The sequence below is a fragment of the Triturus cristatus genome, chromosome 8 (assembly GCF_964204655.1).
Source record: "Triturus cristatus chromosome 8, aTriCri1.1, whole genome shotgun sequence".
NCBI classification, from domain to species: Eukaryota; Metazoa; Chordata; class Amphibia; order Caudata; family Salamandridae; genus Triturus; species Triturus cristatus.
In genome coordinates this window covers 1,596,039,352-1,596,067,016 of record NC_140591.1, presented here as the reverse complement: position 1 = coordinate 1,596,067,016, position 27,665 = coordinate 1,596,039,352, and positions in this window count along the sequence as shown.

Here is a 27,665-nt window from a genome sequence, read left to right as displayed (position 1 = left end):
AATACCGGCATGAATGGCAATGCGCTTGCTTAGTACTTTTTCTTTCCATTGACTGCTCTTTCCGTTAATGCGTAATTAGGTAAGCTTCACGCAGAACCCACTTGAGTCTCCATGTTCTGCTCTCGTAGATATCAATATTCCCCAGATGAAGGCCAATGGCCGAAATGCATTGGGATATTTGAATGTCATAAACAAGATGGAGCATTATTGATGCATTGTGGGAAATGAAGTACAATTTCCTCTTAATGAAAATATGAAGAAATAAAAGTGAATTTTGAAATCATAAAACAAAGATGAAACTTCATTGAACTCATAATCCTCTTCTGAGGAACTAGAAGCTGTGCCCGGGGGACATACCCCACGTTTTTGGGCATGCTATTTAAGACTGTTTAACTCACACTCAGGTTGGGAGCGTGATACCCCAGGAGCTCGCAAAACTTCAGATAAACTTTTGAAGAACTAGAGTTGTGCGCGCACTCATTTACAATAGAGCCCTTTGTTTTTAGCCACACCTTTGACAACGCTTCCACGCTCACTGACGTTTGGTGTGATAAACACTATTTAATATTATTTCCCCACTGTAAAAATGATTTCCTATGGGAATTGGGGGCGTTTATGGTTGTCAATAGTTATCAATGATGAGAAGTACCAAGTTCTAGAAAATGTTGTCAGAAGGGGGTCCTTACACCTAAGAAATCTTCACAGTGGGGTCTCGACATCAAAAAGTTTGAAGACCTCTCTCTATTTTAGATGGAGCAAAATTACAGTCTCTTAAATGACACAAAAGCATTTTGAACAGCGCACTTCCTGAAATTACGCTTTTGAAGGAAATCTCATCTTTGAAAAAGCAAGCTTGGCGAACCAGAATATTTGCACTGGGTGACGCAGTGGGGCATATTCGCAGGAAAACGTCAGAAAGCAGAGCTGCACCAAAATTGGCAGTGCCCCACTCTGACATTTTGAAAACATAGGGATGAGCTGTATTCGCAAGAATGCAGTGCACCAGAGTTGCACCTTCTATGTGTGCTGCAGAATGCAGTACACATGGAAAGTGCAAAAAATAAGTAGAAATTAAGACTTTTTCTGGTACGCAATTCTAACGCCTGGTATTCCTGGTTTTTGGTGCTTACTCAGCCTTGTAAATCTGGGCCAGCATCAAAAAGCAATAGGTGTTGTGGTGGAAGGCCCCCAGCAACATCCATTGCATGTCACTTTGGACTTCGGCAGAAAGGGGCATATCTACATGGTGGCGTTAAGCCACGCGTTGTGGCTTAGTGCCACCTTTTAAATATGGAAAATGATGCTGCTCCACCAAAGAGTCAAAAAAAAGTGCAGCTCAAGTGCCACTGAGGGCTTGTAAATATACCCCAGTATGTTCAAATGGGAGAATCTGTGATTGATTCCATATTTTCTGGCTTAACATGGTGCAATTTACCACTACATGGGTATATCTTTCTCTCATTAATTTTATCTCAAAGATCACTGCTTTGTCTTTAGGTATTGGAACATAAGGATAGAACATGGAGATAGGCAGAAGCCACATAGGTTTGATGCTCCAAAAGAACTTTGAAATGAGCCAAAGCCTGGAATCTGATTCGAGCCTGGCTTGAACTTTCAATGGCACACCCACCTCTAAGACTGGGACTGGTGTGCCAGGGTGACCTACAAAGATATTTGTGATGCACAAGCAGGACTGATCACACAGATTTTGATGGGGCCGCTGCCTGTCACTTACATCACATCAGGGTAGTGCCTGCACAGCTTTAAGTGGGTCGGATCCTGCCCGCCGGTCTCTAAAGCAGTAATCCTCCTACAAAGACTTGAGGTAATCCATAACAGCAGTGCATCCTTATTTACCATTCATTTTACCTTAATCTTATATTCCCTAAGAATATTTATCGTGTGCAGTGTTGCTATAGTTTTTTAATGATATGTGTGTCTTTAATGTGAAGGGATCTGTGTCTAGATGTCTGGGTGAATTCATGTTGCAGGTGAGTGTTTATGATGGGGCACAAGTGAAAGCTCTGGAGAGATGTCTGAAGGTAGGGACAATTTCTCAGAGTGCCTATCACGGGGACATAGGAATGTTAAGTTACTTTGTGTACGTGCATTCTTTGGCTTCTCTGATGAGTACGCAGACCAATGGGTATATATGTGCCAATTGTCATTGTGAGTTTATGGGAAATTGTAACAAGGAGGTTCACCGCTGTCAAACTATTGACAGTCAATCAATTGATCAATCAGGATTTATAAAGCATAGCTAATCACGCAATAAATGATTCAGTGCTTTCAGTCACTGGAGTCTCATTCAAACAGCCAGGTCCCGAGGGCCCTTCGGAAGTCCAGAAGTAAGGTGATGGTCTGGAGGTGTGTGGGGAGGTTGCGCCAGGTCTTCGCTGTGTTGTGGGAGAAAAAACGTCCTCCACTTCTGCTTCTGTAGATGCAGGGAGTATGGACAAGTGATAGGGAGGTGGAACGTAGTCTTCTCAATGGTTGGTAGAAGTTCAGCTGGTGGTTAATGTAGGCGGTTCCTTGGTTGTGTAGAGCCTTGTGTGCGTGGGTCAGTAGTTTGAATTAGCATAATTTTTGTACATGGAGCCAGCGAGGTGCCTGAGGTGGGGCATGATGTGGGTTTGTTGAGGAGGTCGAGAATTAGTCTAGCTGTGGCATTCTATTTGGTTTGAAGTCTATTTAAGAGGTGTGCAGTGATTCCTATTTAGAGAGTGTTGCCATAGTCCAGTAAGCTGTGGGAAATAAAATGCAGTCCTTAAAGCTGAGTTGGTGGGTTGGTTACATGAGGTGTTAGTTAAGTGAGGAAACAGCCATGACCTGTGCAGCTAAGAGCAGTGGAGACGTGGGAGGGATTCGACAGATGTCCATGAGGGAACATTAAGTAAATAAATAATTTTCTCTCATCGTTGTCAGTTGAAATCACCCCCTCCCCCCACCACCACAGCTCTGGAGGTAATGTGCATAAGTATATGCAAAAAAAAGTGACAAGACAGCATAAAGAGGAAAATAATGATGTATGGCTTGTGCAAATAAAGTACCTCAGAAAGATGCAGGGAGAAAAGAGAGTAAGTGTCAAACATAGTGAGAGATGACAGAAGAAAGTGGCATATAAAAGAATAGAAGTGATAGAGGCACCATTCTTTCCACAGATCTTACCACTGCTAATTCAGTCTCAGATTTTTAGAATTGAAAAATATTCAATTCTAATTATTCACAACAAAATCTTTTTTTTATATTGCTAATAAACAATGGCAAAGCCAATAGGTTAAGCTTGATCATTAGACATCTGTCTTTTGATGGATTATAGGTCTGGATACAATAACATAAAACTCACACGAGTCACCCAAATATTGGCCAGGTAGTATGCTCTTTAAAGCACATAATTTTAGTTTTTAGTTTTTAAATCACAACCCTAAATATATAGGCTATGCCTCTTGGACAGAATTCCTAGTTACATCTCTTTTCTAATGCCACTTTTAGAGACCTATCACCTTTTACATCAGAGATACGCAATAGCTACCTGAGATTTTAACCAGAGTGATCCAATCAGCTCACATAATTTATTTCCACCTCAGGCCTTGGATGTACTGCCTGAACACATGGGTCACCATGCTACAACTGAAGTCAGATCTAAATTTACATGTTTCAATGGTCCTCTGAAAGAGTCCCCCCATGTATATAAAATGCTTTAGACATAGGATCTGCATGCCAAGTCAGGTCTTCAAAGCCCCATGCACTGCACGATCTGGTTCCTTAAACTCTGTGTGGACTGACAACTCTTTGTCTCTGCAGTCTAAGTGTGTCACATGACCAGTGTTTGTGGTGGTTCCCTATTGTCTGTATTACTGGTACTAGATTTTGTAACAGTGCTTCCCTAACACAGAGATTTATCATGCTTCGTTGCCCAGTAGGTAGGTGCACATGTCCTTCAAAGTGAATGCTATCTCTCTATAGCTCAGCAAATGCAAAAGAGGAGCAGCTTCAAATGCACCAGCATCAAAGGCATTAAACACACCAACTATTGGGTACCCTTCTGTTAGAGCCATAGGGTGCATCTGGCCGGATTCTAGTCATGGCTGTGACCATCCAGAGGGTGTCCACATCTTCGTTAAAGGCCTACAGCAAGGGTTGCCACATTCCACACAAAACAGATTGGACCTTTCTGTGTATCATGAGGTGATGAAGGTCCAGAAGATGGTACTTAAACAGCAATTTGAGTAAAACCCTTTAAATTATTTTTCTTAACAATATCGATCTTGCCACTGTTTTCATTATAAATAGTTAGAATTAGTCTAGACAGCTCTAAAATACATCTACCATGTTTAAATATTGATTCTTTATGTTTATGATTCAAATGGGAACAGTACTGGATTTTGGGGATTTTCATGATTTTTTAATCTATCTTGAACAATACTGGCCAGACCAAGGGTCACCGTTACAATCATCTTGAAGTACTTTGGAGGACTAAAATTGCTGCAGCAGAACATTACACGTAACGTTTGATCTCACATGTGAGGTTTAATTAAGGCAGAGTTTAAAACCTTTCTTATAGATACTCTTGTATAACCCAGCTCCAAATTGCTAATTTCCCTTTGTGTCTACCTTCAAGCCTTTCATCATCTGCTGTGCTTGAGGTTGTGGGGGTGTTGACTTTGACTCAGTGTCTTTCATCCTCTTCCTGTCCTCAGTCTGGAAGTATCTGCCCTTTCCATCATTATCTTTCTTCAAATCATTGTGTCATGGTGTCTTGCCACATTCCAGTGGGTGATCAGACAACTCTTAGGGGTAGTCAATAAACCAAAAGTCATCCAGATTATTCTGTGTTTGCTAGATCAGTAGCACATCCAGTGTATGCCAAATGTACACATCATCCGACAATAACAATACACATTAGATGCAATTCCTGTTTCCATCATATACACACTTGTCCTTTCATGCTATACAAACAATATCCTATCCATTGGGAAAAGGTATGTTACACCTACACAATCAGCAAAGTCTTAGAATTGCATCAAAGCCAAGTAAATAGGAAATGTAGCTCAAAACGTAACAGCAATTTGAAGCTGAACAATGGACAACTGTATATCCAAGAATTCCAGAACAAATTGCAAATCCCTTCGAAATACACACCCATGACTATTATTGTGATGTCTTAAATGAATCCTTGCTGTGTAGATTACCACAGTGTGCAAGGGTTTTAAGGTCTAGGTAGGTTCAAAGTTTGTTTTCCTGGAGTTGTAAGTGCCTTCTGTCATTACACACTGCTAGGATCAGCAGTTTAACTACTTTGCAGCTTTCCCCTGCTCTCCCTGTTTCCTCTCTTCTAAATGGGGTCTGCTGCACAGCCTGGGCTACCCAAAGGTAAGCTCTCATTTCCCACTCTAAGCCTGCTATGATGATAATAGATGTGGGATGATGCTAGGATGCTCTCTTTGGGTTCTCTGCCCTACACTGTTGTGAGGAGAAACAGATTTAGAGTGGACAACATAGTCTGTACCATCTCGTGCGTAATGGCCTTCCTTTTAAAAAACACTAAAAACGAATGGTCATCAAATTCTAACCCTGTCCATTACCAACAACGACTGGCCCCAGCCCTCACTATTCTTTTTATTTAGGTAACAAACCTTGCTTGTTGGGAGATGCTCACACACCCCTACCATTATTCACCGAGCTTCTCCCCTGAGATGTAGATTTACAGAATAAAATGTAAATGCCTTTTATTTCAAGTTTTCATTTAGGTGTTTGTGTTTTCAATAAGCATGTATACAGGCTGAAGACCATCCAATGGACTGGTCATCGGAAAATACTGTTGTCCTTCCCCTGACATTTATGGAGGGATTCAGTCCATAATGCCTGCCTAAATCCTCAATGTTGTGAGAAGAACATGGGGAAATCAACAGCAGGAGCCCTGGACTGTAGTTACTCTGTGAGGAGCACAGCCTTACTTGTATCTGGAGGACACTCCAAGGGGTTAAGAACCAAGGTGTTGAGCTCCCTACTCTGCATGATGTGCCCCACTGTCACTGATCTGGCAGTTTGCCTGGCAGGGCATTATCCTTGCCCTAAAAACTACAGTCGCCACCTGAATTTCCCCATTTTTGCCCTGCTTGAATTTATGGCCATCAATAATAGAGTGCTATGTCTTTCAGGATGAGTGAGGCATGCAGGACTTATGATAAAACTAAAAGAGAGTGTCCATGGGTACTCTGAAATGAGGAGGGCCTGGTGAGGACAGGAGTGCATTGACCATAAGCTGCAGGAATATGACACAGGCAGGTAACATTGTCAGCTGAAGGAGGCCCTCCAGAAACAAGGAACAATTGCTAGAATGCTGCTGAAACTATAAATTCAGGAAGTCTCTACAAGAGTCCCTTACAGAAACAACATATTAAGGGCCTCATGTAGGTGGGCTTGCATTTACCACTTCATAAATACCGAATCATACCGATTCGGTATTTATGAAGTGGTAAATGCTATGTAGGTAATGAGTCGGTAAATATTACCGATTCGGTAAAATTCGGTAATTACCGAATCGGTATTTACCGATTCGGTAATGAGGCATACCTTCCCATTGATGGGAAGGGATGCCTCATTACCGAATCGGTAAATACCGATTCGGTAATGGGGGGAACACATGCAAGGGTGGCTGGGTGTCACATGGACACCCTGTTGCACCCCTGATTCGGCCATGTGTGCACATGTGGCACACATACATGCCCTAAGGGCATGTATGTCTGCCACATTGCACACTTCTAAGCGCTTTAAAATGCTTAAACACATCCATTCATTATTTACCACCAACTATTAGTTGGTGGTAAATACCGACTCCAAACAACACCCACACACTCCCCCTACATCTCATTTCTGTATTCGGAATTTACCGAATCGGTAAAATTACCGATTCGGTAATTTTACCGATTCGGTAAATTACCGAATACAGAAATGAGCCCCCTACATCTCAAAAGCCAAAATACCGGTCGGTAACGGTATAATTACCGAAAATCGGCCGTTACCGACCGGTATTTGGCTTCCTACATGAGGCCCTAAGAGTGGTAACATACTTCTTTCCTATCATGAATGGACATCCTGCTCTACCCTTGTTTCAGCAGATTATAGCAGTGGCTCCCTGCAACCACATCATGTTATATACGTTGTGTGCTTTGCTTGCGAAAGTATTCCTGGTAGTGGCAGCAATAAGCAAGGACTGGGAAGAGGTAGAGAGTGGAGAAGAGGGGATTAATGTCGTACTATAAACATGCATTGGCAAAGTTAATAGGTCTCACCTATCTGCTTTGCTAAAGCAGTTTAGTTACACCCCACAGCTGTGCAGCATATCTAAATAAACAAAACAACTGTATCATCATTTTCGAGGTGTGTGCACCATGCATGAGCGTGTTGGGGCTGAGTGCAGTGTACTAGCGTAGAGTGGAGTGGCATCTCTTACAGTGGAGAGTCGTAGAGTGGAGTGGTGTAGAGTGGAAAAGCGCATAGTGGAGGGGAGTACAATGGACTGGCAACGCGTAGATTGTAGCGGTGTTCAATGAAGTGACATGTACCGGAATACCAGAGAGTGTAGTGGTGTATAGTGTAGTGGCATGCAGTGGAGGGCCATATGGATGTACATGACGTTTAGCAGTACTGTAGATTATCGTGTGTTGAGTAAACAAAACAGTGAGTTGTGCTGCCTTGTGTTTCTTCAGATTTACCAAACAATTCAGGGCCACGTATGGTTGTAAATCTGACTTACGATCTGCCTGACGCAAGGGTGCTAAAATACAAAAATACAAAGGGGTCTTAGTTATCCTTTGAGCCACAGACTAACACAGTAACTATACTGTATACTGTGGTACATGGTGAGGACAAGCCAGTATATAATTGGGTAATGATTTAGGAAAATTAAAAGGTTTTTTGTTTTTAGTGTAATTTGGTTGTGGTCTGTGTTAGGGCCTTAGATATATGTAAGTAGTATGTTTTATTGTAGTTCCCTACCTATTACCACTTTATATAAGTGATTCTGGGTACGGAAATGTATTTATAGTTTTTTGCATATCTATTTGCGGCGCACTGCTCTAGTACCTTTCAGTACTGTATTTTTTAGAAAATGTTTTTTTTTTAACTTTGCACTGTAGTAGCACTGCATTGTTTTGGTATTTCTGTGGTACTCCTTACACATTTTTTGCAAAATGAAGTATGTTAACAATGATAGGTTATGAAATATAGTGTCTTATCAATTTTTTAAGAATTTGAATATTTTAAGTACCAGGTACTTCCGAGGTAGGATTGTGGTACTTTGTAGCATTGTTTCAAAATATTTAGAAACTAATAGTTATTTTCCCTTCCTATTACTACTTTACTAAAGTGGTAAAAGTTGGGGAAAACATCCAAGACCTAATAATTACCTATATCTAAGGCCCTAAACTTGAACACTGGCAAAGTGGCCTTGAAACAGCATAGCTGCTTTTAAGGTTTGTAAAGGCAGTCATTATCCTATCAGATAATGATGTATCATAGCCATGGACTGCAGTAGTCTTGCAAAGTGTTGCGTAATTCTGCGACAGTACTACGGCCACAGATATCACTAAGTTGTATTGCCTTACAACTTAAACATGTACCTCTGTTGTGAGAGGGCATGGCTAACTGCTGAAGATGGTGGTCGGACATCTTTATATCTCCCAGACCTGAGCCCTGGAATCACCTGATAACTGCGTCAAACTGCAGAATCCTGCACTATGGGTCACTCATAAAAGTGCCCCTGTCCCCTGAGAGCCCAACTACTGGGACAGTTTGCTGCTGGGGGCTCATGCTGCGGGAGATGTGGACAGCGTTACTCAATAGAAATGGGATGCACCATGTTGGATGGGGACTGGCGGCAGCGGTGGGGCCTCTCCGCTGCGGCCTGCATACAGTACGAAGCCTGCCACCGGCCGGCGGGGCCAAGCACCTCGGGGTGTGTGTGGAGCATCTTGAACTGCCCGCGGAGTGCCGACGGACTGCCGGGGGTGTGCCGGTGAGGACTAAAGGGTGGCAGCCTGTATATGGAGCAGTGCCTTTCTGTAGGACAAGCCTGCTGATCCCCGAGCTGCCCTAATTAACAAGTCACTGCAAACTCTTGTTGCCTCCGTGGAGAGGTGGACCCGCAATCCTTGTCCAGATATAATAAGTCTGTGCCTTCCCTGATCATCACTTCGGCATGCAGATTTATCAGCTCATAATTAGCGTTGGGGCATCCTATACTGATTACGGATACATGCATGCCGGAATAATGTTTGAATCATAGGCCTGTCTGAGGGCATTGAGAGCCCGAATGCCATTCAGTATGTGGAGAACTGGCTGCGGAGGGCAGTGATGCCACATGGCATATCAGATCTGCTCAGGGTCTAGAGATGACACAGAGTCCCTGCACCATGCCCACCTCTAGGCCTCTCACTGCGTCCATTTGCGGCCCGCGTGCAATGTGATGTCCTCCTACAGAGCACCCAGGTGAATGTGCCCATCACAATGACAACGCACGCGTATCGTTGTCCCCGGGCTGCGCGCTTGCAGCCCAGCGCCAGTGCTCCTCCTAGCAGGCAGCCAAAAAACAGTTACGGCAAATATCCCCAGCCAGGTTTAAGGTAATCCATGACCAAGTGCCATCTTTTTTGACACACCAGAATCTGCGAGGGATTGGGTGGAGCAACAATTTCCCAATTCCTTGATACCTAAGGCATCTTGGCATACAGCACTTAAAGCTCAGAGCCCCCCTCGGAGGCACCACCATGGACCTGTTCCCCAAACCTTTCCAGTATTGCTCCTTTTTCTCAGCAGGCCCTGGAAGGTAGGAGTGACGCACTGGCATCAACAATTTCATCAGGGCCCAACACACCCCTGTCAGCTCCTGCTCCTCTGCGGGCAGTGCCTCTGATTCTGACTCTTGCGGCAGCACGGCGTTGCTCCCTTCAGTCACGCCAAAAATGGGTAACTACATCCTCTGATGAATGTTGTGGGTGCTGGCTCAGGGCAATGTCCATTCTCCACCCTGTGACGCTGGCTTGGAGGTTGCCAATTATGGCACCGCTGATCTGAACAATGGACCGGCCCCCGCACTCTGCTGCTGTCTTGCCACTGATGCCAACGTCTGGTTGGGGTATTGCAATGTTTGCATATTGACCCTGAACGTGACTGTGCACCCCCTCTATCAGAGAATTAACCAAGTTTGTTACACACAGATATTCATTTCACTCAACCAAGATGTTGTGGATTCCGGGGTCGTGTAACTGACAGCGCACTTGCACCTTGCTTGACCTTCGCCCCTTTTGGTTAGCGACATGTCCTATGCCACACTCCCCTAGAGCGATCGCACACACTGCAGTTCTGTTTTAAAGTTTGTTTTACAGTTTCGGTTGAACGATCGTTCTTCGCTAGACCTTGTATTGGGGTGCAGGTTACATGTTACTGTCATCGTACCATTCTGGGCATGTGAGTGTTACTATTGTGCAATGGGTAGAGCATGGAAATATGCTGTAAGATGTATTTCACAATGCCTGATGTTTATGTAAATGCAGTGTTATAATTTGAAGCATCAGAGGTATAGGGTCAATGCAGAAGAGATATAGAATCTTAGCACAGCTCAACCATTGCAAGGTGCAAATAGTTTACATACAGGAAATGTATTTCACTCTTGTTGAGGGCACTTGGCCTTTGCACGAGGGGCGTGATCTGGTTGCATGTGGGGTCCCCTTCACAGAATTAGATACTATGATTGATGTAAATGGCTGCTATGTTTTTGTAAGGCGCACATTGGATGAGAAGCCAGTGGTACTTGGCAGTGTCTATGCCCCTAATGCAGAGTAGGATGTATTTTTGGCACATTAACCATTGTCCTCACGGATTGGATATAAAAGGGGGTGATTTAAATGCTTTCCTACATGGTAATTTGGATCGTTCCCATTCCCCCTCTCTAGCAAGGGCTCTGGCCACCAAGCCAAGGCCTTACAACAATGTGTTACAAGATGGTCATTATCTGATGTCAGGCATAGTAGGAACACCAGTATGCATGTATAATCCTTTTACTCACCCCAAATAAATTACATGCACTTATGTCTGATCACAACCCTCTTGAACTCACAATATCCTGGGGTCGGGTCTCAGCCCCATTCCCACTTGGCACATGCAGCTCCAGCTCCTGGAGGACATAGAGTTTGACAATACCCGGGCTACTACAATTTATTGATACTTTGCTGAAAATACTGACAAACTGGTGGAACGGGAGTCATGTTGGGGGGACTATCCATCAATACTATGGTAGGGACCAGCAAAACAGTCCTCCAAGACCTTACCAGAATTGAGAATAGTTGCCGCCCACAGGAAAAGGCCACAGCTGAGCTTGATGTTTTTGCAGCTCAGTTACAAGAAGCGCAAATTAATTATGCTGAGCAACTTGAACATATGTGAACTTTTGCCTTTGTAGCTTACATGAACAAAACACACCCCAAAGCTGACAAATCCAGTGCACTGCTGGCATGTTCAGTTAGGCTGATGCCGCCACCCACGCCTATTCTATCTGTGCTTACACCTCAACATAACCATTTAAATACCCAATTGGATATTAATGCGTCCTTTCAAGACTTCCATGATAAACCACATAGCGCCCCTCCCCCAGCTGACCCAGTCACTCTCAGCTCATTCCTGAGGAACTTGTTCTTGCTTAATGTATCGACCACTGACATGGAGGCTTTGGGTGCTCCATTCACTCCAGGTGAAATACGGCGGGTCATTGATGATCTTACTCATAACAAAATGCCAGGATTGGATGGACTACCTATTGAATTGTATGCCACTTTTGCAATCCGTCTGTTGCCACTATTAAACCAGCTTTATAGGGCCTCTTTGGAAGTGGGATTGTTGCCTTCACCACAAGCCAAGTGCTAATCACTTCTCTTCTAAAACCAGGCTGACCTCCAGAAGATATGTCCTATTACAGGCCGTTATCCCTGCTCAATACCGAATATGAGATTTTAAGTAAGGTGTCGGCGCGCATTTTGTTTACTCTACTCCCACATTTAATACACCTCACTCAACATATTCTGTTTCTATTAGATCCTAGATGTCACCCGTACTGTTAAGAAATCTTTTAGTAAGGCCAAGAGAGCTCCTCTAATTCCCATGGTCCTTTGACAGTTAATAAATATTGTATGGTTGACCGTGTCAAATGCCTCAGAGAGATCGAGTATTATCAGGATGTCTTGGTCACCTTTGTCCAATATCCACACCGCCTCTTCCAGCTGCTGATGACGTCAGATATTACATCACTGATGACATATGTGTCTTTCTGAAAAAAAAATATTTGTAATATATGTATAGCTAAAGATTAATGGAAGAAGACATGGGTAAATAAGTGTCTAAATACAGTGATGTAATATCTGACGTCATCAGCAGAGGATTGCAGTCGCGTGAGTTATAGTTGCCTGCACTAACTATAACGGGGGAATTTCAATGGTTTTTCACGAGTGAAATGTCCAGCTAACTATAACATATGTAAAACCTATGGTTTTTTAAGTGAAGATATATATATATATATATATATATATATATATATATATATATATATATATATATATATATTTTCACTGAAAAAACCATTGGTTTCAGGGGTGTTATAGTTAGCTGGACATTTCCCTCGTACAAAACCCTAGAAGTTCCCCCGTTATAGTTAGTTCAGCAAACTATAACTCGCGCGCCCTCGCAATGCACTGCTGATGACATCACATATTACATCACTCATGACATGGTCAGTGACATCACTGATTACATCACTGATGACATCTCAAATGACATCACTGATGACATCACTGATGACATCATCCATGTAATAAATTAGTGCATCTTCTCACACCCTAATATAATCTTTGATCCACCGACTCAAAATTTCAGACGGCCATTCTCAAAACCATAGATACTATAATACCAATAACTACATACCCACTCATTGACTCTTAGGTCTACACACACCTCCACTCACTCATCTGTAGAGTCACTCATACTTACAGTTTGTTAACCGGCGCCAGACTTATTGGGAATAGAATATTGCGGATTTCCTATGGAAAATAGGTCCTAACTATAACTACCTACTGGTGAGTATATATATATGTGTAAATGCCTTCAGCCTTTTCCCCACTATGCTGAAAACAATAGTCTATCGTCCCATTTATCTTTGTATCCAATAAATGATTCACTACAAAAATTTGCTTCATCGCAAAATGTAGAAAAAGCTATGGGTCTGAAACTTTTTGTGGTGATTCGTCAAACAAATGAGGAGTTATTAACAAGCAAATATCCAAGGAATTCCTATCTCTGGGGATTCTAACTTCAACTATAGAGTGGCAATCAGATTTAATGTGAATTCTATATTTTTATCTGTTGTATTTGTTATCTAGTTGCTTATTGGTTTGCATAATCATGTGACTGTAAATGTGTCTTTTAGTTGTTATGTGGCAATTCTAAAAATGTGTATATGCCATCTGGTTTACATTTTGGGCCTTCTTGCTACTTTTAGTAGTATTCTGATGGTATTTGGACATAATATCGAGGTGAAATATTGGGAGAAAAAGAAACTATTGTGATACAAAATATTGTGATGCAGAAATTATTTTGTCAAGAATATCATTTTTCAGGCAATATCTCTATTAAGAATATTGTCGTTGATAACATTGTTTTAAGAAATATAGCTGTAAAGAATATTGTTTTTTTAATATTTCAAAGTTTTTTAGTTCCTATATAAATTTTAAGGTACTGATTGGCATACATATATTATTTTTATTTTTTAAATAGTGATTTACATTTTTAATTTAATTGCTAATAGTAATTTATAGTTTTAGAGCAGGTTGTTGGGTTTGTAGGGGATAGGGTGCTAATTTTTAACTGTGTATGTGATTAACATTTATCATGTATATTATGTAATACTGATTTTATGTGTAGGTTGCAACATTTGTAGAGGTATAGAGAGGGAAGTTAATGAGGTAACAATGTATTACCAATTATTTTTCAATATATTATTAATTAGTTAATAGATTTTTAATTATGCCAATTGTGTAAGAATCCTATATTTTACTTACACTTTAGGAGTGGGCTGCTAGGGTTGTAGGGGCATAGGGTGGGAAAATAATTTGGTAATAACTCATTACCATTTAATTATTAATGTACTACTTTTATTTAATTGATTACTAATAAAGTAAATTATGTATTACTGATTTATTTTAGTTATATTTTAGATGCAAGTGCTAGGTTTGTAGGGGTGTAAGGTAGGAAGTTAATTAAGTAATAATTAAACATAATGAATAATGTATAAATAAATATTTAATTGATTAATAATTATGTAAATTCTGTGATAAGTTTATGTTTTATTTATATTTTAAGTGTGGGTTGCTGGGTTTGTAGGGCTGTAGGCTGGAAAGTTAATTAGGTAATAATTAATTAACAATTAATTATTAAGGGTCCGATTCTGATCCGGGTCGTAAAGCACTCCGACCGAGTCGGTTCTGGAGTGTTTTCTGACCGAGCCGGACCCCTACAGTCCGACTGAGCAAGTACGATGCGCACATATGCTGTCGGACTCGGTTCGGTCGGACTCCCATAGAAGTCAATGGGAGCTGGTCGTACAACGCGAACATGGGCTCCCATTGACTGAATGGGTACGTCTCGAACAAGTGCGCCCCCTACAGTGGTTATGCGTCGGTGCCACCCGCACCGTACATGCCTGTATTGGGGAGACCCATAGGTCTCCCCTGTGTCCGAGTCGTAGGGCTGCGGGTGTCAGGGGGTCCGACGCGGACCCCCAAAGTCTGACTCTGGGAGCTTTTGCGAGCCGGACACTCCGTCTCGCACAGGCTGTCCGACGCGTGCATCCTACTGGCTCGGTCGTGAATCGCATCCATTGCACGCCACGGTTAGCTTACGACCGAGACGTATGGAGTGGTTCGGACAAGGAAACGACTCGGTCGGTGAATTTCATGTAGCACGCATCGTACTTGCTCGCTCGTACAGCTGGACGAGTCGGCCGGAAAACACGTGTACGGCTCTTAATTTTTCCGGCCGAACCCGATTCGGTGCCCTTCCGACCGAGATCACATTCGGCCCCTAATTGTTAATTCATTATGTAATTGATTATCAGTTATATCAATTGTGTTATGCTTATTAATTTTTCTTATATTTTAGGTGTGGTTTGCTAGGTTTGTAGGGATATACGGTGGCATGTTAAATAATTAATAATTAACTAAGTATTACTTTTTAATTAATAATTAATTATTGTTTATGTATTTTGAAAATTGAATAATTGCTTTTTATTTTTGTTATATAATGTTAAGTGATGATGTTTATATTAAGAGTTTCATATTTTAATATGAAACTCCTAATTAATGGAGTTTTTCAAATATGTAATGTGTTTAAAGTGAAGTAGTGTACCTCGGAAGTCCAATGCTTCTCTACAGTTGCACAGAGTGGAGTTGGAACAGTAAATGTTATCCCTTAGGAGTCCAATACTTTCCTTACTATTGCACAGACTGGAGTAGTAAAAGTAAATCTTACACCTTTAAAGTCTAATGATTTCCATACTGTTGCATAGAGTGGAGTAGGATTAGTAAATGTTATCCCTTAGGAGTCCAACACTTTCCTTACTGTTGCATGGACAGGATTGGGCATAGTAAATGTAACCCCTCTGAAGTCTACCACTTTCCCTACTGTTGCACAGACTTTAGAGGGAAGAGTAAATGTAACCCCTCCGAAGTCTACCGCTTTCCCTACTGTTGCACTGACTTTAGAGGGAATAGTCAATGTCACCCCTCTTAAGTCCACTGTTTTCCCTACCATTTTACAGACTGGAGTGGGAACAGTGAATGTAACCCCTCTGAAGTCCAACACTTTCCCTACTGTTGTACATACTAGAGTGAGACAAATAAATGTTACCCCTCTGAAGTCCAAGGCTTTGTTTGTTGTTGCACAGAGTGGTGTGGTCATAGTAAATCTTAACCATTCACAGTCTAATGCTTTCCCTACTGTTGCACAGACTGAAGAGGGAATAGTACATTTTACCCCTCTGAAGTGAAATGCTTTCCCTACTCTTGTGCTGTTTGGAATGGGAATCATATATTTAACCCACACAGTGGGATTGCTGAGAGGTGGTCGCAGGCCATGCCCCCTTTTTACACTACTCGCAAACGTACCTCCTGACGCGCTCTTGGTTGGCGGATGAAGTCCCTTGCCTCTTGAGGGTCCCTGGGGGCCATTGAGCCCTCTTGTTACCTCCAGTAAGCACCACATAGCTGGATTGCTGAGAGGGAGTCAGAGGCCATGCCCCCTTTTACACTACTCTGCAAATGCGCCTCCTGACACACTGCTGCTTGGGGGATGAAGTCCATTTTAATCCTGAGGTCCTCAGGACACAAGGGGACCTCATCACCTTACCAGTAGTGTGCCAAGAGACTCGTTTGCAGAGTGGTGTGAAAAAGGGTGTGGCCTCCTGCCACCTCTCATTAATCCCACTGTGTGGGGCTTACTGGATGTAACAGGTGGGCTAGTTTGCCCCTAAGTATCCTCAGCATTGAAGGGGACTTCATCCCCCAACCCAGAGCATGCCATGAGGTGCATTTGCAGAGTAGTGCAGAGAGTGGGCAAGGCCTCAGTGAGTTGCTGGCTTCTGTTTTTTCCCTATTTTAGGAAGGGGGCTGTGTGGCTCCCCTTCCCTTGATACTTTTTGTGCCCTGGGGACCTCATCCCCCGGGGCCTGACCCATTTAAAAAAAAATAATAATAAAACAGGTTGGGGGCTTCGTGGCTCCCCTCCAGAAGTCGATTTATGCCCGGGGGACACCATCCCCCAGGGCTGGGCCATTTGTTATATATATATCTTTTTAGGTAAGGGGAGCAGCGTCCCTGGGGTTCTGCCCTTTATTTTATTTGTAAAAAGATTTTGGGAGGGTGGCTGCGCGGCCCCCCTCCTGAGGCCCATCTTGCCCGGGGTCTCCAAACTGCAGTGTTCCGGGAGTAAGCACCCCGGGACATTGCTGGGGACCGCCACCCCCCAGGGCCATGGAGGGCTTCATGAGGGGGGCCATGCCACCCCCTCCAACATATTTAAAGCCCCGGGGAGGTGCTGGTGTTGACGTTGTAAATGTAAAAGTTGTTTTACTAATGTTTTTTGGAGTGGAGTGGATATACGTTGTGTGTAGTGGAATTATGAGGTATGTTGTGCAGTGAAATTATGTGGATAGAAATTATGTAGTATTTATTGTATAGGAATTTTAAAAAGTGGGATTATGTGTTATGGAGAGTGTTAGACCTTCCTTTTACAGCGGGTTTATCCCTAGTTGTTTTTCCGTGTGGCCTTCAGTTCTGACCTGTGATTGTTGGTTTTATGACTCGGGACACTTTACCACTGCTGCAAAGTGCTAACGTGCATATGCTGTCCCTGTAAATTGCTATGGATTGGTGATTCCATAATTGACATATTTGATTTCCCAGTCAGTCCCTAGTACAGTGCACTGTGTGTGCCTAGGGCCTGTAAATCAAATGCTGCTAGTTGGCCTGCAGCACTGATTGTGCCACCCACATAAGCAGCTTGTAAATGTGATTCAGGCCTGCCATTGCAGTGCCTGAGTGCAGTCTAATACTGCCATGTCGACTTGGCAAGCGCACCCACTTGCCAGGCCCTAACCTTTCCTTTTCTTACATGTTAGTCACCCTTAAGGTAGGCCCAAGGTACCCCCATGGGTAGGGAACAGTGTATGTGAGAGGTCGGACATGCCCTGGTGTGTGTGGCATGTCCTGATGGAAAAATACTGCCAATTTCGTTTTTCACTTTTGTAAGGCTATCTGTTCCCGTAGGATTAAATGGGGAGTTTGCTTCTAACATCTTATGCATAACTGCCCCTGTGAACCAGATAGAAAAATAATGTTTGGTATGCCTGAACTCGGAATGTTAAAATGCATCTTTTAGTGAGGGTTATTTTTACATTCTGAGTTTGAAAATAGAATTTTTAGAAAGTAGGTATTTTCTTGCTTATCCATCCAGTGTGCCTCTGCTAGGATGTATATTGACTGGCTTTGGAGTGACAGGGGCTGGGGATGTGTAGTGGCTGCAGAGAGTCTGGATGAGTCAGTATTAGGCTGAATATGCCTGGTCTGCATTTGGAGTGGTGGTAGGAGTAGCACCTTCAACTGAATAGGGCTGTGCCTGCCTTCCACAATGATTGCTCTGCCTCGTGTGGTGTGTCTGGAGCCTGGGGTCACACTGACAATGGAGGTTGTTGTGCACTTGCAAAGTTCCCCCCAGAACTGGTTTAGACTAGTCTCAAAGTCCTGGGCCAGGAGAGAACGAAGAGATTTACTGTGTTAAAAGAGGGGCCCAGACCCCAGACTTTTAGATCACTTCTGGGAAATCAAGTGGAACCTTTGCCAAGGAGAAGGGCTGGAGAAACTGACTAGGAACACCTTACCTGAACTGTTTGCTGTCTGGGGTTGGCCTGCAGTGGCTCCTTTCTGCCAAGGAAAGGAAAAATGACTTTGCTGTTTGCCGTATCCCCTGCTTGAGGAAGATCTCCAAGGGCATGAAACTGAGCTTGCCTCCTTTCCTGAAGTCTCAGGGACAAAAAGACTCCATCCCAGCTCCCCTGAAATTCCTTGCTGGGAGTTCTGACTTGCCAAGAGGCACCTGTAGCTGTTCTGGTCCTCCGGAGGTTGTTCCGGCTCTTGGAAGCCAGAAAAGCAACACAACAACGAGAAGCGTGACGTATCCACACCTGTTTCCTCACAGTTGCTAGCAGCTCGAGAAATCACCGCATTCCACACCGAGTGCATCGATCTCCGAAGTCCGAGATCACCACACTGATTCCAATGCAAGCCCTGCTGTGCAACTGCATGAACTCACCCATTGTCCCATATCACTGCATCACAGTGCCAAGTCTGTCGCATCATTCGGGGACACAGGAAGAAACCAACGCATCACCTCCCTGCACAGTAAGAAGCCAATGTATCATCTCATCTCTGGTAAGGAACTGATACATCACCTCCCCTGTGCATCAGTAAGGAACCAACATATCACCTCCCCCAGAGCAAGGAACCAACGCATCACCTTCCGTAGGTGTAAGAAACCAATGCATGACCTTCCCTGCATCCCTTTTTGTTTCTGTGCACGACGCATCCAAGGTACTGTGTGTGAAAAGTGTTGCATCTGCAATTTGCTTTGAACTGAACAATTTCTACAATTTGAAAGTCATATTTTCATCATTGTATTGTGGATTTTTGTCATTTTGGTCTTGCTTGGTTTAGACAAAGATTACTTATTTTGCTAAACTGTTGTGTTATCCATTTGTAGTGTTTTCACTGTAATGCTGCCTGTGTTCACAAATGGTTTACATACTGCCTCTGAGATAAGCCTGTCTGCTCATGCCAAGCTACCAAGGGGGTGAGCAGGGGTTAATTTAGAAGTGTATCCCCCTTACCCTGAATAGAGGCAAGGGTCCCTATTTGGACAAAGGTACCTACCTCTGCCAACTAGAGACCCCCATTTCTAACAGAGAATAATTATGTTGTATGGTAGTCTGTGTTGTGGAATGGTAATGATGCAGCATGGAACCTGGGTAACGGGAATCAGGACAAAACCCCTTACCTAATATCGTCCTTTCATTACAGACCAAATATTACATTAACACATTAACTCTTGCAAAACATTGGTGGGGCCCATAACACCAACATTCACACTTCGCTTCTCACTGGTCTGCACTTACAAGAGAAATTAATGTTCCAAGCGCTAACATGAAAGGAATACCTTATAACCTATAGAGAGAAAATTATTTACACTTCTATACACTAATATTCTTATCTCTACACATCGTAAACTTAAGCATTAAGATACTCCTCCCACGTGATCAATGGATCATTTAATTGGATTGATATTGATGATTTAGTCCCGCTAAAACATACTCAAAGATCCTGATCTATCCTCTTTCAATAAATGACCACCACACATTTGCTTGTTAATCAATATTTTGTTTATCTAAATAATGCAAGAATTGAGTTCCATCTAATAAATGTTTTAGTCATTACGCAAATCATAAAACACCATTTTTACCTAATCTGGCTATCGGTCATCCTCTAAGTCATCAAATTTTGTCGTCAGCACGCTACAGTCCCAACGATTGGGTCAAGAACCACAGACGTGCAAGAATTGATCAGTGGCCATACATTTTAGGAAGTCCTCAGTTCATCAAGAAATTGGGCATCAATTCAGTCTGTCAAAGATTCAGGAACGCAGCAGTCACTTAGTGTCACTGTCGTCTCCGTCAGCAAAAGAAGGCATGAGTCAGCACACAAGCCTGAAAGCATTCAGCCTCTCTATTCTAACGTCATTTTATGATGAAAATAAGGTCTAGAAGATACATTTTACAAAATTTGGGCTTATCCCATTGGTTGGTTGGGATCGTCCGGCGAGGTTTCACACAGTTCATGAGGTTAGGTCATTTTTTTTGATGGTTCCGGTTTTTGTAAAAGTCCTTTGTCAAAATATTTGGCAGGCCTCCCATCGTGACCTTGCTTGGGCACAGCAAGAGCGGGGTCATGTCGAGGCTACTGGTACATGTTAGGGCGCAGGCGCACTTCACCCGAAACCTCATGGAATGGTGGCCATCGCGTCGAGTTAGTTTGGTGGCCATCTTGATTTTAGGCCCAACGGCCAACTTAAGCGAAACAAACACAAAGAGTAATTAATACATAGAAATAATGAATAAAATTTTAAACCCTTACTAATTCCCCTATGTGCTTGTAATTATATAGCGTATAGCGACATTTAAAGCGTTCATATTCACCAATTGATGTCATCTGGTGCAACATTACGAAAACGTCACAAAGCAACATATATCATGCGATATTCTATTTTTCTAGTATTAGTATGGGTACATATGTTAGTTACAAATTATTTTAGCCATGCAAGATGCAAATCCCACGTGTATTTTATACATTAGTAATGTTGATTAAACTTCATGCAAACACATTAATAATATTAAAATTAATAGATGATTCTAATTAATATAAACATGCAGAATAGGGGGGTATACAAAATGTTGTACTACCCGCTCCATCAATCCCCCCTTTGGTGATTTTATCACCACACCATTAAAATTTTGTATCACCTTTTTATGGAGTCAAAGTGAATTCTTGCTTTCATTATTACATCTCAGTCTCCCCAATTTCTTCTATTTTGGCTGTCTTATACATACTTTCCTTTAACCTCTTCTAATTCTATTTCTTCAAATTCCCTCTCCTGTCTCTTATTCCGTCTCCTTAAATTTTCTCTTTTTTACTTTCTCTGAATTTTCTTCCTTTTATAACAGAGACATCCTAATCTTAATATTAATACTAAGAAAATCACACATGTTAATGGAAGGAAAGTTTTACCTAAAAAGGTACTACCTAGGTTTACTAAGAAATTTTTAATAGCAGATATTTTCTTTACAATCTTTTCCCAGTCACCTTCAACCTCCAGTGGTGCAGTTCAGTTATATTTTTAATATAAATTTTCAAATCTTTACTTTCGTCTGGAATGTAAGTACAACAATGTTGAACTTTCAGCATTCCACAGACTCCACCCTCTTTTACCAATAATATATCAAGGGCAAGTCTTATTTTGCATTACCATGGCACGCATGGCAACCATTTCATTGTTTACCAATAAAAATCCTCCAGCAGTGCTTGTTGTAGGGGTGGGCGGAATTTGCGTAATCGCGTTACGCAAATCTCCGCGAAACGGTAAAAAATCTCCGCGAACACGCAGAAATTCCGCGAACACGCGGAATTGCTTGTTCGCGATACTTTTTTCCTGTTCGCGATTGCTGTTTGCATGCTCGGGGTGAAATATCTCGCGAACACGCATATTGAGAACGCGAACAAGCAAAAAATTTCGCGAAGTCGCGGAACGCAGATATTTGGGCAATTTCGCGTTCTCCGCGGAACGCGAAATTACCCAAATTCCGCAAATTCCGCGAACGGAACGGAATTTACCGCCCAGGCCTAGCTTGTTGACAAGCGATCCACTACTGTTGACAGTTTTCTTATTTTGTTTACATTCAGAGATATTCCCACTGCTGGTATCAATGCTCCAAAGATGTCACCTACAATTTCTGACCAAGATTCTCTCTTTCTACGTGCTAAATAACTACCTAACTTATGTACACCATCTTCTCCTCTTCCCATGTGAAAAATCATTGGGAAAACCAGGCCTACATAACATGTGCCATACCAATGGTATGTCAAACGATAATACGCCCTGCTCCTGCAGATAAAGAATAACCCAGGAAAAACTGGATCATTTCCTCCTTTAAATCCCCATCCACCCATGATTCGATATGTATCATGGCACTCACTGTTACCTACAAAGTAGTTATCATATGCAGTCTGATTCCTTCTGATACATCATTTCCCTTTCTGATGCCAGTCTAAAGCCATAGCTGGACTAGCTTCTCCCTTCAAGTGTTTTTCCATCTCTACATCACAAACTGTCTTTTCCACTTTTCCCTCAGAGGCTTTCCTTTGCATTTTCAGTCTTCTTTCTTCAACCATATCTAAAAACGTCTTTTCTTCTTTCTTTAAACTGCAAGTCAAATTATTTCTAAATATATATTCTAATGTTAGTTCTTTAGTCTCCAAGAAAAATTCACCTAATACCTTTGCAGGTTTTACCTTATTTAACTTATTAATTGACGGCACTTGTGAAAATATGCTATCTACATCTGAAAAATAATATTCTAGCTTCCCTGTTTGGTGAAATAAACTAGCTATTACACTACGTGTTATTCCATAAGTTACTGGAAGGTGATGATAGGTCACTCCCTCCGAAACAGATGCAGGTAACTGCATACAGACATAGCAGTCCCTTACGTCCATTGTCTTTACATATTCATACAGCAATTTCGAAAATACATTGTTAGAAAAATCAGTTATAGACCTGTCTTTATGCAAATAACTTCTATCTATTTTAGTCGGTACTACCTTTTGAATCTTCTCTAGATTAGTCCTGTTTTCACTATGTCCTTCTATTTTGTCTATGGTAACCTTGAATGAGATAATCAGAGCTAATATACTCCACAGAGGCATTAGTAATCCTGTACAACAAAAACACATCCTACACCATCGCTTCAAGAGTATACATCTACTTTTTCTACTCTCTGTGTTTGCCATTTTCATAAAAATGAACAGTGTCTTTTGACTTAGCCTCTTCTACTTCACAACTAGTTTGTCTAACCCAAGGCTCTAAGCACCTACTTGGTTCTACCTGTTTTTGTCTTTTTCCCGTATTTTATTGTCTTTCCATTAGCAGCTTTCTTGTCTCATTCAGTTTGGCATCTCATCATCTTTCACCTTTCCTTCGTGATCTGAATACAGAATATCCTGAACATCCGCTTCTTCTCCAATATCGGACAAGATAACTCTCAGGATTTCCAATTCCTCGTCCTTCTCAACCACTTCCGGTACAGTCACCTCTGGGTTTCCTTGGCTATCCGCCTCTTCTTTTACTTCAGGCAGGGCCACATACGTCCATTCCGGCGACTTATACTTCTGGTTAGGTTTCCTCGTTCTTTTGCTTTCTCCAATTACAGCTATTTGTTCATCTTTTGATTTCTCTTGACTTGTTACTTCATTCACCTGTTCAGCTCTTGGTGAATTTACTCGTGTCAGTCGATATCTCAGCCTTTTTATTTTGTTTGGCCAAACTTCATCTTTTGCTGATCTTTTCAGTTTACTTCCTTTATCGTTCTTTTCAGTTCTCCAAGCTCTCTTTCTTAAGACTCTACCTTCTGGTATTTCGTCTTCACTGTCCTCTGATTCTGTTTCAACTAGCTTTTTACTTTCAACAGCTTTCCTTTCCACCACTTCTTTAGTTTTCCCTACTTCTGTCCCTCCTCGATTCTCCTGCACGCAATCTTCCTGCTGACTACTTGTGCCTTCCTCTAACTGGATGTTGGAGTTCCCTACACCTCCTCGGGGGTCTTCCGCAAGAATCTTTCCCTTTCTCTCTGTATCTGGCACCTGTCCATCTAATTTGGTTGTTTCAGGTGGAATTTCTCTCAATTTATCATTTGGAACTTCTTTCTCAGTAATTTCTTTAATTGTCTTTTTGCTGTCTTTTTCTTTTCTGGAACGTAGAGTTCCTTGTTCAGTCTCGGAGTCTGAGCTGGTATCAGAAATCTGTAACCTTCTTCTCAGGGAAATACTTCTTGGGACACAAGTTAGATCTGATTCTGTTTCTCCCCGTTCACTGTTTTCTTTCTTTCCTGTCTCTTCATCATCTGATTCAGTACTAGTTTTTGTTTCATCAAACTATTCTTTTTCTGTGCTATCCACTGGATTTGGAATTCTTAATTTGTGACTCGCATGAATCCAGTTCTTGATTCCAGCACACTTCACAGATGTCGTTGTAGTCAAATTCACTTGTCGTGGTTTTCCCCACCTTGCAACCAAACAGTTTCTTCTTCTGTGTACTTTGATTCTTACCCAGTCCCCTGGGCTTAGTTCATGAGCTTGTTTCCTTTCAAGGGTGGTGGCATTCGCTCCAACCTGATGAAACACAGAATGAACTGCGTCAGCCAGGCTTTTACAGTAATCCAACACCATGTCATCAGTTATAGGCAACAGCCTGTTGACTGGTATGAACACATGGCGCATTGCTCTACCCATGATAATTTCATGGGGGCTCAACCCTGTAGTACTGTCTGGAATTGATCTAATAGTCATGAGTACTAGAGGTAAGACATCAGGCCATTTCATACCCATGGCTAAACACATTTTCCCTCTCCTGTTTTTGATAGTACCATTCATTTGTTCCACCACACCAGTTGCCTCTGGGCAATAGGCACAATGTAGTTTTTGCCGTCCATTCAATGCTTTACAAATCAGTTCCATGATCTCATTATGAAATGTCTTCCTCGGTCTGATTCAATTGTTACTGGGAACCCGAATCTGGGAATAAATTCCCTCAATAGCAATTTTGCCACTGTGATTCCATAATTTCTTCTCGTTGGGAATGCTTCCACCCATCTAGAAAACAAACAAACCATAACCAGAACATACGTCAACCTGTTACAAGGAGGCATTTCAATGAAATCTACTTGCATTCTGGTAAAAGGCCCCCCTTCTCGGCCTATTGTTCCTAGACTCATCACTGTCTTTCTTCCAGGGTTGTATTGCTGACATATAAGGCATCTTTGACAAAGACTTTCTGCTACAAGTCTAAATTTTGCATTGTACCAGGTTTGCTTAAATGACCTAATCATAGCATCCCTCCCTATATGACCCTGACCATGATACATCCGTGACATGGCTGACATCAGGCTATCATGCATAACTAGCCTTCCATCCCGATAGACCCATACATGGTCCTTCTCTCTTGGTGCACATCCTGCTTTTACCCACTGCTTCATTTCCTCATCTCCTGCCTCTTCCTGCAATTGTCTCACTTCCTCCCAGGTACCCATAATGTTAGTAAACATTAAGGTGCAAGAAGTCACTTCTTTCTCCTTTGCCCTATTGATTGAATTCTGATTTTGTGCACAGTATTGGGCCATATCATTAGCGTACTTGTTGCCGGTAGCGATATAGTCGCCAGTCTGACTATGTGCAGCACACTTCACAACAGCCAACTGTTTAGGCAGCTGTATCGCCTCAAGCAATTTTCCAACCACTTCAGCATCCTTAATGGGAGTTCCACTTGATGTCAAAAATCCTCTCTGTAGCCATATCTGGCCGAAGTCATGCACCACACCAAATCCGTATTGGCTGTCAGTTATCACAGTCACTCTCACACTTTTCCCAATCTTGCCTGCTCTAGTCAAAGCAACAAGTTCAGCTACTTGGGCTGATCTTACCCCTTTCAGGTAGGATGCTTCCATCACTGCAGCAACCGTGCATACTGCATAAGCTGCACTCAACATTCCATCATCTGTTCTCAGGCAAGAACCATCTACAAACATCACAAAATCACTTTCTGGCAGTGGTACATCTTTTATGTCAGGACGTGGTTTGGTACAGAAATCAAGTACATCCAGACAATCATGATCTGCTTCATCTCTGACTTCCACATTCTCAGCATCAGGCAGTAATGTTGACGGATTCATGTTCAAGCATCTCACAAGACTCACATTTGTTGCACCTAATATGACTTTCTCATACTTAGTCAGCCGACTATGTGTCATATACTGAGTGCGACTCCTTGTTAAAAGGATTGCCACATCATGAGGTACAAACGCTTTCACAGGATATCCCATCACAATTCCCTCACTCTGTTCCAAACTCCGACAGGTAGCAGCCACTGCTTTCAAGCACCCAGGTAAAGCTACAGCCACTGGATCTAGCATTGATGAAAAGTATGCAATCGGTCTCCTCAGTTTTCCATGTTTCTGTATTAGTACAGAAAGTGCACATCCATTCCTCTCACTGCAATACAACTCGAACTCCTTCTCATAATCAGGCATTCCTAATGCTGGAGCTTCACACAAACCATCTCTCAATCTTTTAAATGCTGCCAATTCCTCTTTATTCAAATCAATGGGATCTCTCGCATCACTTCTTGTCAAGTGTACCAAGGGCTTTGCAATCAGAGAAAAATTGCCTATCCATTGCCGACAATATCCAACCATTCCAAGAAGTATTCTCACCTCTCTTTGCGTCATAGGGGGTCTCATTCCTTTTATGATCCTGATTCTGTCTATTGTTATTTTCCTCAGTCCCTTTTCGATATTACGGCCTAAATAGTGTACTTCTTTTTTACAAAATTGCTGTTTTGATGGTGACACTTTAAGTCCTCCATCTGCTAGATGATTCAGCAATGCTATAATGTTCATTACACAGGCTTCCCTAGTCTTCGACGCCACAAGAAGGTCGTCGATATACTGTACTAACACTGCATTCTCGGGCATCTCTAGACTTTCTAAGGATTTCTTCAATATCTAATTAAAGATTGAGAGGCTTTCTGTATACCCCTGTGAAATTCGGCACCAAGCCAAAATACGCTCGCCAAAACGAAACGCAAACATTTGCTTACTGTCATGGTGCAATGGAATAGAAAAGAAAGCATGGCATAAGTCAATTACAGTATACCATTCTGCATCATGGGGAATCTGATACAACAATTTTGTTTATCTTTCTCAAATCTTGCACTATCCTGAACTTTCCATTAGGCTTTTTCAGTCCCATAATCGGTGAATTACAGGGACTACTCATTATTTCTCTCAAAATGCCTTGTTTTATCATTTTCTCAATTATTGGAGTAACTCCTACAACTAGTCCAGGTGTCAGTTTATATTGAGGGACATTCGGATAGCTTACTCCTTCCTTCACCGTTATTTTTACTGCATCCACGTTTCTCATTAATCCCACATCTTCTCCCGTGAAATCCCAGACTTCTGCCTTTACAGTCTATTTCAATTCTTGGGGTAATTCATCAGGGTTAAATACAGCATAGGCTTCAGTAATCTCAATTTCCCTGTTTGCCATAGTCATCTTATACAGCACATCTTCATCAGGGGTCTCAAATGCTATACCATCTGGGGTACAGAAAATAGTGCAATTCATTTTGCACAGCAGATCCCTACCTAACAAATTTACAGGACTTGTGTCGCACACAACAAAACGGTG